The sequence below is a fragment of the Macaca thibetana genome, chromosome 20 (genome assembly GCF_024542745.1).
Source record: "Macaca thibetana thibetana isolate TM-01 chromosome 20, ASM2454274v1, whole genome shotgun sequence".
Taxonomy (NCBI): domain Eukaryota; kingdom Metazoa; phylum Chordata; class Mammalia; order Primates; family Cercopithecidae; genus Macaca; species Macaca thibetana.
Genome location: NC_065597.1, coordinates 72,414,911 through 72,423,990, shown reverse-complemented (window position 1 = coordinate 72,423,990; position 9,080 = coordinate 72,414,911). Strand labels below are relative to the sequence as shown.

At 48.3% G+C, this 9,080-nt stretch overlaps 1 pseudogene; it reads left to right on the top strand.

Moving 5' to 3' along the window:
• Window positions 1-1,032: 1,032 nt before the first annotated feature.
• LOC126944723 (translation initiation factor IF-2-like) lies at window positions 1,033-3,919 on the top strand (annotated as a pseudogene).
• The last annotated feature ends 5,161 nt before the right edge of the window (window positions 3,920-9,080 follow it).

Sequence of the window (9,080 nt, the reverse complement as noted above, 5' to 3'; positions counted from 1 at the left end):
GTGGCGGCGATGCGCCTGTAGTCCCAGCTACTCGGGAGGCCGAGGCAGGAGAATCACTTGAACCTTCGAGGCGGAGGTTGCAGTGACCCGTGATCGCACCACTGCACTCCGGCCTGGGTGAAAGAGCGAGAATCTTGTTTCCGGGGAGGGGAGGGGCTCTGGCTTCCATAAGAGACAAAAGAGGAGAAAGGTGAAAACAGGAGAAAGCAATCTATTGTCAAAACGCAGGAAAATGACTGCAGGGCCCTGAGCCAGTGTGGAGGCAGAAGGGTCAGATTCTGGGTAATTTTGAAAGCCAGGCTGACATGATATGGATACATGGTATACTGAGGGGTGTGAAGAAGCATCTAGGACACCTGTTTCTGGCCAGATTTTACAAAGGGCCCTTGTTGGTACCTTAAGGAGTTCGTGTTGAATCCTGCAGGCAGCTAAGAGTTTCTGTAGGATCTCCTTAATTTGGACCAACCCACCTGCCTATCCCAGCCCAGATTAATGAGATTTGCTGCCCAGGCCCCTACGCACAGATAACCATATTTGTAACTGATCTTTCTGACGGCACCTCCTGAGCAGGATGGAAACGGAGGGAGAGGAAGTAGGGTGTGGCAGGTGGCCTTACCTCTGCTTAAGGGCTGCAGTCATGGGGATCTGAATAGATCCCCACACCACTCACCAATGAGTTTCATTTGGAATGCGGTAACGTTAAACAAGAGGGTTTGTAAAAAATAAAGGCCTACACAGATTATTTATTCTGATTATTAAATCTAGGTGGAGAGTACGTGGGTATTCATGTTACTCCCTCAACTTTCCTGTGCTTAAAAATCTTATAAAGGCCGGGCGTGGTGGCTCACGCCTGTAATCCCAGCACTTTGGGAGGCCGAGGCGGGCGGATCACGAGGTCAGGAGATCCAGACCACATGGTGAAACCCCGTCTCTACTAAAAAAAAAAAAAAAAAAAAAAAAAATACAAAAAATTAGCTGGGCATGGTGGCGGGCGCCTGTAGTCCAAGCTACTTGGGAGGCTGAGGCAGGAGAATGGCGTGAACCCGGGAGGCGGAGCTTGCAGTGAGCAGAGATCGTGCGCCACTGCACTTCAGCCTGGGCGACAGGGCGAGACTCCGTCTCAAAAAAAAAAAAAAAAAAAAAAAAACTTACAAAAACTTTAAAACGCTCTGTCCTACCAATACAATATTTATAGGGACATGACTAGCAGCCAGGCTTTGGACACGCAGTCCCCGGTCACCAGAGGGCTGACAGGCTAGCAAAAGGGACAGAAAAATAACAAAACTGTGTCTGGAAGGCAACTACCCCCCTTGTTTTTCCTTTTCTTCTGTTTGTTTTTTGAGACGCAGTCTCACTCCGTCGCCCAGGCTGGAGCGCAGTGGCACGATCTTAGCTCACTGTAACCTCTGCCTCCTCGGTTCAAGCGATTCTCCTGCCTCAGGTTCCTGAGTAGCTGGGACTACAGGCGCCTACCACCACGCCCGGCTAATTTTTGTAATTTTTAGTAGAGACGGGGTTTCACCGTATTAGTCAGGCTGGTCTCTAACGCCTGACCTCGTGATCCGTCCGCCTCGGCCTTCCAAAGTGTTGAGATTACAGGCGTGAGCCACCGCGCCCGGCCCTGTGTTTTCTTACCAAGAAGCAGCACTGACACTCTCTCCTTTGGGGCTCCGTTTGCTGAATCCTGCCGTCTAAGGCGCTTCCCACTTCCCTTCCCTGCCCCCTGCTGCTGTCATTCCCACGCATCACCCTGTTTTGCAACTGCTTGTTTATGAGTCTGTAAGCCACGAAGTGGTGGGAAATACGAGATTCAAGTATCTGGTGGCCGTGTGACGTGGGTAAGTAACTCGATTTTTCTCAGCTTCCGTTTCCTATCAAATGGGTTGTTCTGGGAATTCGAGGAAGTAACAGTGCCGGGCACCGCGGGAGGAACCGCCAGCTGCGTCCTCGGACGTCCCCAGAGCCCGGGGCGGCGCCTGGCATGACTGTCAGGAGCGCCTCTGTGGAGAGGACAGTGAATCCCGACCCGGCACAGCCGTCCCCTCCAGGACCCCTCCCGCCGACGCCCCGCGGACCCCACGCCCGAGCGGAAGTCGGCGCCACTCCGGGGGTCTCCGGCCCGGCCTCTCCTCCCTGGCCCGGCGCCCCGAGGGGAAGCGGCCTGGGGGAGGAGACCTGCAGGAAGAGCGGCCGAGGATAAAGAGGAACTGTCCGCAGTGCGCCCGGACTCGGAGAGGCGCTAGGGTCTAGCGAGACCCGACCCGCGCGCAATTTCCGCCGGGGTCTCGGGCTGCCTGCGGGACGGAAGGGACCCAGGGCGGCTTCTGCCGAAAACGTGTCTTCTGCTGAGGGGCCCACAAAAGGCGCGACAGACACTCCACTATGACCCTGACGCCCCCGCCCTCACGCACGCACATGCGCGGAACACTCCCAGAAACACATCTCCCAGAGTGCCCCGGGAGCACGCGAGCCAATTGGAGGGCGGATAAGCGGGGGCCCACGTCTCCCAGAGGTCTCCGGTTCGCGGCTTCGTTGGTCTGATTGGCAGCCGCGACAGCCTATAGCGGCTTTTCGCCGGAGGGGCCGAGCGTCCTTTACCGGGAAGGAGCAGCTGTTATCGCTGGTATCCCGGGAGCGGCGCCGGGAAGTGGAGTCGTCGAATTTCCGGACGGCCCGCGGCCCACGGAGATGGGACGTCCTGGGGCTGTGCTGACCCCAAAATCTTTCCACCCGTTATTAGCCTGTCGCCCTTTTTCGTTCATGTTTACAGCAAATATTTTACGAGCGCCTACTGTGTCCCACTTACCGTGCCACGTGCGAGTATGCACGTGTCAGGCAAGATCCCTGTTCCAAAGAGGCCGAGAACAAATAAATGGTAATTACCAGTTATAACAAAGCTGTGAAAGGAACAGATATTTCAGCCTAACAGCAGCACTGCCGTTTTCTCATTTATAATTAGCAGAGGCAGGCTAGAGCAAGGATTCTCAAACTCTGCCCCCTCAGAACCCTAGAGTACAGTTTCTGAAACTTGTTTTTTGCTTTTGAACAAATCTAGTAACATGCTATGAGCGGAGAGGTAATGGTTTGGCTCAAAGAAGGCACATGTATCTGGTTTCTTATTTCAGGAGCTTCATAGGCATAGACCTCCCTCCTTCCCTTCCCTCCCCCCCAACTAATGCCAAATCAGCCACTACTTTTTAACTGTTTTACATATTGAACTGTCAAGAAAGAGTTCCTTTGATCCAAGTGTATTGCAGCCCATGAAAAAGCTTGGAAACCCAGCTAGATGGTCTGTTTTTCTAGTTCCTACGTTTGATTTAAGTCCTACCCATCAAGACTACTGTCTTCAGGTAAGCATATCGAGGCCGTATTCACCTTCATGGTAGTCTCAGGGACACTTTCTTATACAAATGATGGTAATCATCCTAGATCATTTCCCTGCCTGCCACACTTGCCAGTTAGTTAGAAACTGTAAACCACTTAAATGTCTGTTACCAGGGCACTGGCTGAATAAGTTTTGGTGAATCCATTCCTTGGACTACACAGCATCCACTGAAAACAGTGCGGTGAATTTCTTTTGTTGTTGTTGTTTTTGTATTTTTTGAGACGGAGTCTCACTCTGTCGCCCAGGCTGGAGTACAGTGGCACGATCTTGGCTCACTGCAAGCTCTACCTCCTGGGTTCACGCCATTCTCTCACCTCAGCCTCCCCAGCAGCTGGGACTACAGGCGCCCATCACCGCGCCCGGTTCCTTTTTTGTATTTTTAGTAGAGACAGGATTTCACCGTGCTAACCAGGATGGTCTCCATCTCCTGACGTGTGATGTGCTCGCCTCGGCCCCCCAAAGTGCTGGGATGACAGGCGTGAGCCACCATGCCCGGCCCCAGTGTGGTGAATTTCTGTGTTCTAATGTGCAAAGATGGTCTACGTATTATTCAGTGGAAAAAGCACGTTTGCAGTAAAGTTCAGATAGTATGATCCAATGTTTGTAAATAAGAGAAAAAATATTGTTAAAATTTAAGTATCTGGAGCGAAATGCAAGAAATAAACACGACTATCTCTCAAGAGTAGAATTGGGGGTAGGAGTTGGCCTTTTCCCTCTATGTCGTCTATACGTTTTAATTTTTTTTTTTTTTTTTTGAGACAGAGTCTCACGCTGTCACCCAGGCTGGAGTGCAGTGGCGCAATCTCGGCTTACTACAACCTCTGCCTCAGCCTCCCAAGTAGCTGGGATTACAGGTGTGTGCCACCACGCCCAGCTAATTTGTTGTATTTTTAGTAGAGACGGGGTTTCACCATGTTGGCCAGGCTGATCTTGAACTCCTGACCTTGTGATCCACCTGCCTCAGCCTCCCAAAGTGCTGGGATTATAAGCGTGAACCACTGCACCCGGCCCGGATAATTTAAAGAAATACAAAGTGTAACATCTGTAAATTTGTTTAAAGTTTGCAGTGAGGAAGATCTTTCTAACCAAGACAAAAAAGCTGAAAAAGTTTAAAAATTCAGTTAAATAGAAAAATTAGAAAACTTCAGTATGACAAAAACAGCCATGAATACAGTTAAAAGGCCACAATGTAGGGAGACCCCATATCTACCCTCCACCACAAAATTAACGGGCCATGGTGGCGTGTGCCTGTGGTCCCAGCTACTCAGGAGGCTGAATTGGAAAGATCGCTTGAGCCTAGGAGGTCAAGGCTGCAGTGAGCTGTGATTGCACCACTGTACTCCAGTCTGGGTGATGGAGCAAAACCCTGTCTCAAAAAATAAAAATTAAAAAGGTGACAGAGAAAGTATTTGTACATACAATAATACCTGAAATGTTAAAGTACTACAATTTTTTTTAATGCTCAAAGGCTTAAATAGGCAACTCATGGCTGGGCGTGGTGGCTCATCCCTGTAATCCTAGCACTTTGGGAGGCTGAGGCGGGTGGATCATGAGGTCAGGAAATCGAGACCATCCTGGCTAACATAGTGAAACCCTGTCTCTACTAAAAATACAAAAAATTAGCCAGGCATGGTGGCATGTGCCTGTAGTCCCAGTTACCTGGGAGGCTGAGGCAGGAGAATTGCTTGAACCCAGGAGGTGGAGGTTGCAGTGAGCTGAGATCCTGAAATACACCACTGCATTTCAGCCTGGGCAACAGAGTGAGACTCTGTCTCAAAAAAAAAAAAAAAAAAAAAATGCAACTCAGAGAAGAAATACAAAGTACCACGTGAAAAGATGCTCAGTCTGCTAGTAATCAGAAACATGACAAGTAACAAGGGGATATTACTTTTTTAAAAATAGAGGCAGAGTCTTGTTATGTTGCCCAGGCTGGTTTAGAACTCCTGGGCTCAAGCAGTCCTCCTGCCTTGGCCTTCCAAAAGTGCTGGGATTACAGGCCTCAGCCACCACCCCCAGATGAGGGGACATTATTTTTCACCCACTATATTGTCACAAATTAATATGATTGCCACAGTTACCTTTAATGAGCATGCAGACATAGAAGCACTTTCACATCTCAAGTTAGGAGTTAAATTTGTGAAGCCTTTTTTTTTTTTTTTGTGATGGAGGTTCACTCTGTCACCCAGGCTGAAATGCAGTGGTGCAATCTCCGCTCCCTGCAACCTCTACCTGTAAGGTTCAAGTGATTCTCCTGCCTCAGTCTCCCGAGTAGCTGGGATTACAGGCACCCGCCACCATGCCTGGCTAATTTTTGTATTTTTAGTAGAGATGGGGTTTCACTACATTGGCCAGGCTGGTATCAAACCCCTGACTTTAGGTGATCTGCCCACCTTGGCCTCCCAAAGTGCTAGGATTACAGGTGTCAGCCACCACTCCTGGCCTGTGAAGCTGTTTTGGAAGGCGATTTGATGCAAGTTTTCAAAATTAAAAATGCACAAGCCTAGGCCAGGCACGGTGGCTCATGCCTGTAATCACAGTACTTTGGGAGGCCGAGATGAGCAGATCACTTCATCCCAGGAGTTTGAGAACAGCCTGGGCAACAAAGTGAGGCCTCGTTGCTATAAGAAATAAAAAATTAGCTGGGTGCCACATGACTGTGGTCCCAGCTACTCTGAAGGCTGAGGTGGGAGGACTGCTTGAGTTCAGGAGGTCAAGGATGCAGTGAGCCAAGATTATGGCACTGCACTCCAGCCTGGGCGACAGAGCGAGAACCTGTCTCAAAAAAAAAAAAAAAAAAAAAAAAAGAAAGAAAGCACAAGGCTTTTGCTTCAGTGATTCCATTACTAAGACTATATCAAATGTACACAAATATGCATGTTTGAAATGTTCATTGGAGTATTGGTTGTTAAAGGAAACAATTGGAGACAATCTAAATGGGGAGATAGTCAATACAGCTGTGGTATATGCATAGTATGCATGCTATACAGTTGTTTAGAGTGGCAATGGCCTATTCATCTGGAACTAGATAGATATCAAAGGCACACTGCTAATATTTAAAAAGAAGATCTGCAAAATACGTATAGCATGATATGTACATATAATTCATATAGGTACATGAAGTTCCTCAGGAGGCTGGGAGGATGCACAGCATGGAAACATTAGGTAGGGGTGATGGAAAAGTCCCTCTTTTTTTTTTTTTTTTTTTTTTGAGACAGAGTCTCGCTTTGTTGCCCAGGCTGGAGTGCGGTGGCGTGATCTCAGCTCACTGCAACCTTCACTTCCTAGGTTCAAGCGATTCTCCTGCCTCAACCTCCCAAGTAGCTGGGATTACAGGCGCCCGCCACCACGCCCAGCTAATTTTGGTATTTTTAGTAGAGACGGGGTTTCAGCATGTTGGCCAGGCTGGTCTCGAACTCCTGACCTAAAGTGATCCTCCCCACTTGGCCTCCCAAAGTGCTGGGATTACAGGCATAAACCACTGTGCCCAGACCCTCGTTTTGTTTGTATACATCTATATTCATTGAATCTTCTACAAGGTTTATTCATTCATGCCTGTTGTTCCACTTATCTATTGTTGCATGAAAAACACCCCACTTAATAGTGTAAAAGAGCAGCCTTTTTATTATGCTCACAACTTGGTGGTCTGATTTCAAGCAAGACACAGAGGCACAACTCATCTTGTTCCACAATGGCTGAATCTTCAGCTAAGGTGGCTCCAACAGCTGGAGAACACTGGAATAGTTAGACTGGGGTTGTATGTCTGGGGTTTCGGTACTTGCTGTCTATAGTTGGATTTCTTTTTCTTTTTCTTTTTTCTAATTAAGACTGAATTTCACTCTGTCATTCAGGCTGGAGCGCAGTGGTGCAATCTCGGCTCACTGCAATCTCCGCCTCCTGGGTTCAAGCGATTCTCCTACCTCAGCCTCCTGAGTAGCTAGGATTACAGGCACACGCCACCACACCCAGCTAATTTTCTGTATTTTTTGTTTGTGTGTTTGTTTGTTTTGTTTTGTTTTGAGATGGAGTGTCGCTCTGTCGCCCAGGCTGGAGTGCAGTGGCACGATCTCGGCTCACTGCAAGCTCCACCTCCCGGGTTCACGCCATTCTCCTGCCTTAGCCTCCCGAGTAGCTGGGACTACAGGTGCCCGCCACCATGCCCGGCTAATTTTTTGTATTTTTTAGTAGAGACAGGGTTTCACCGTGTTAGCCAGAATGGTCTTGATCTCCTGACCTCTTGATCCGCCTGCCTCAGCCTCCCAAAGTGCTGGGATTACAGGCGTGAGCCACCATGCTCGGCCAGTTTTCTGTATTTTTAGTAGAGATGGGGTTTCACCATGTCGGCTAGGCTGGTCCGGAACTCCTTACCTCAGGTGATCCACGTGCCTTGGCCTCCCAAACTGCTGGCCCTAATTTTTGTATTTTTAGTAGATATGGGGTTTTGCCACATTGGCCAGGCTGGTCTTGAACCCCTCACCTCAAACAATCAGCCCTCCTCAGCCTCGTAAAGTGCTGGGATTACAGGCGTGAGCCACCATGCCTGGCGTATAGATGGATTCATTGATTCTTCTTCCCTTTGTGTCTGCTGGGGCTGGAATGTCCCAAATTGCTTCTTCACTCATTTGTCTAGTGCTTACGCTGGGATGGCAGAAACAGCTGATGACTGAACATCTGTTTTACTCCATGTGGACAGCTTGGGCTTCCTTACAGCATGGCAGTTTCAAGTTAGGCTTTTTATGTAATGTTAAAAAATGAAGACTTTTTCACAAGAAATCCAGCCTGACCTATGATTTATAATAACATTCACTGAAATAGAGCACACCATCCTTCATTTATTTTACCAGTCAAGAAAAATGCGCCACCTATTTGGAAATCCTCTATCAAGCCTGTTTTTTCCTTCCAAGTTTCTTATGCCATTACTCAAATTAATATATAGAGCACTAGTTCTCAATTTTGGCTGCATATTAGAATTAATGGGGAGCTTTAAATAGCTGGACTGTGGCCCAGACCACACCTGTAATCCCAGCACTTTGGGAGGCTGAGGTGGGCAGATTGCTTGAGTTCAGGAGTTTGAGACCAGCCTGAGCAACGTAGCAAAACCTGTCCCTAACAAAAATACAGAAGTTATCCAAGTGTGATAGCATGTGCCTGCGGTCCCAGCTATGCAGGAGGATTGCTTTAGCCCAGAAATTCAAGGCTGCAGTGAGCCGTGATTGTGCTACTGCGCTCTAGCCTGGTGACAGAGCGAGACCCAGTCTCAAATAAATAAATAAAAAGCTTGGCCTCAGGCCCAGATGAAACACATTAGAATTTCTAGGAGATGTGGTAACCAAGAATTGGAATTTTGTTGGGGTCCGTGCCGGGGGTGGTGGAGAATGAAAGAACACACAAAAGACAAAGACACACAGAGAACATGGCGGCCGCACTCAGAGCCTCCTCCTCACTTTATTTATACCCCATAAACCCCACGTCAGCAGAAAGAATGCAATGCAAAACAAACTTTCTTTTCCCAGATGTAACCTTCTACTCAGTTCCTTGTTTCTATGCTCTTCCTTATCTGCCCGCCTTCTTGGCGCCTACGGGAGTTCATTAAAAGTTCAATTGGAGATACTGTCCTTGAGCCCTATCTATTCTCAGCATACTGTTTTCAAAGGCCCCTGCAGAATTTTATTTTATTTTTTTGAGACAGAATTTCGCT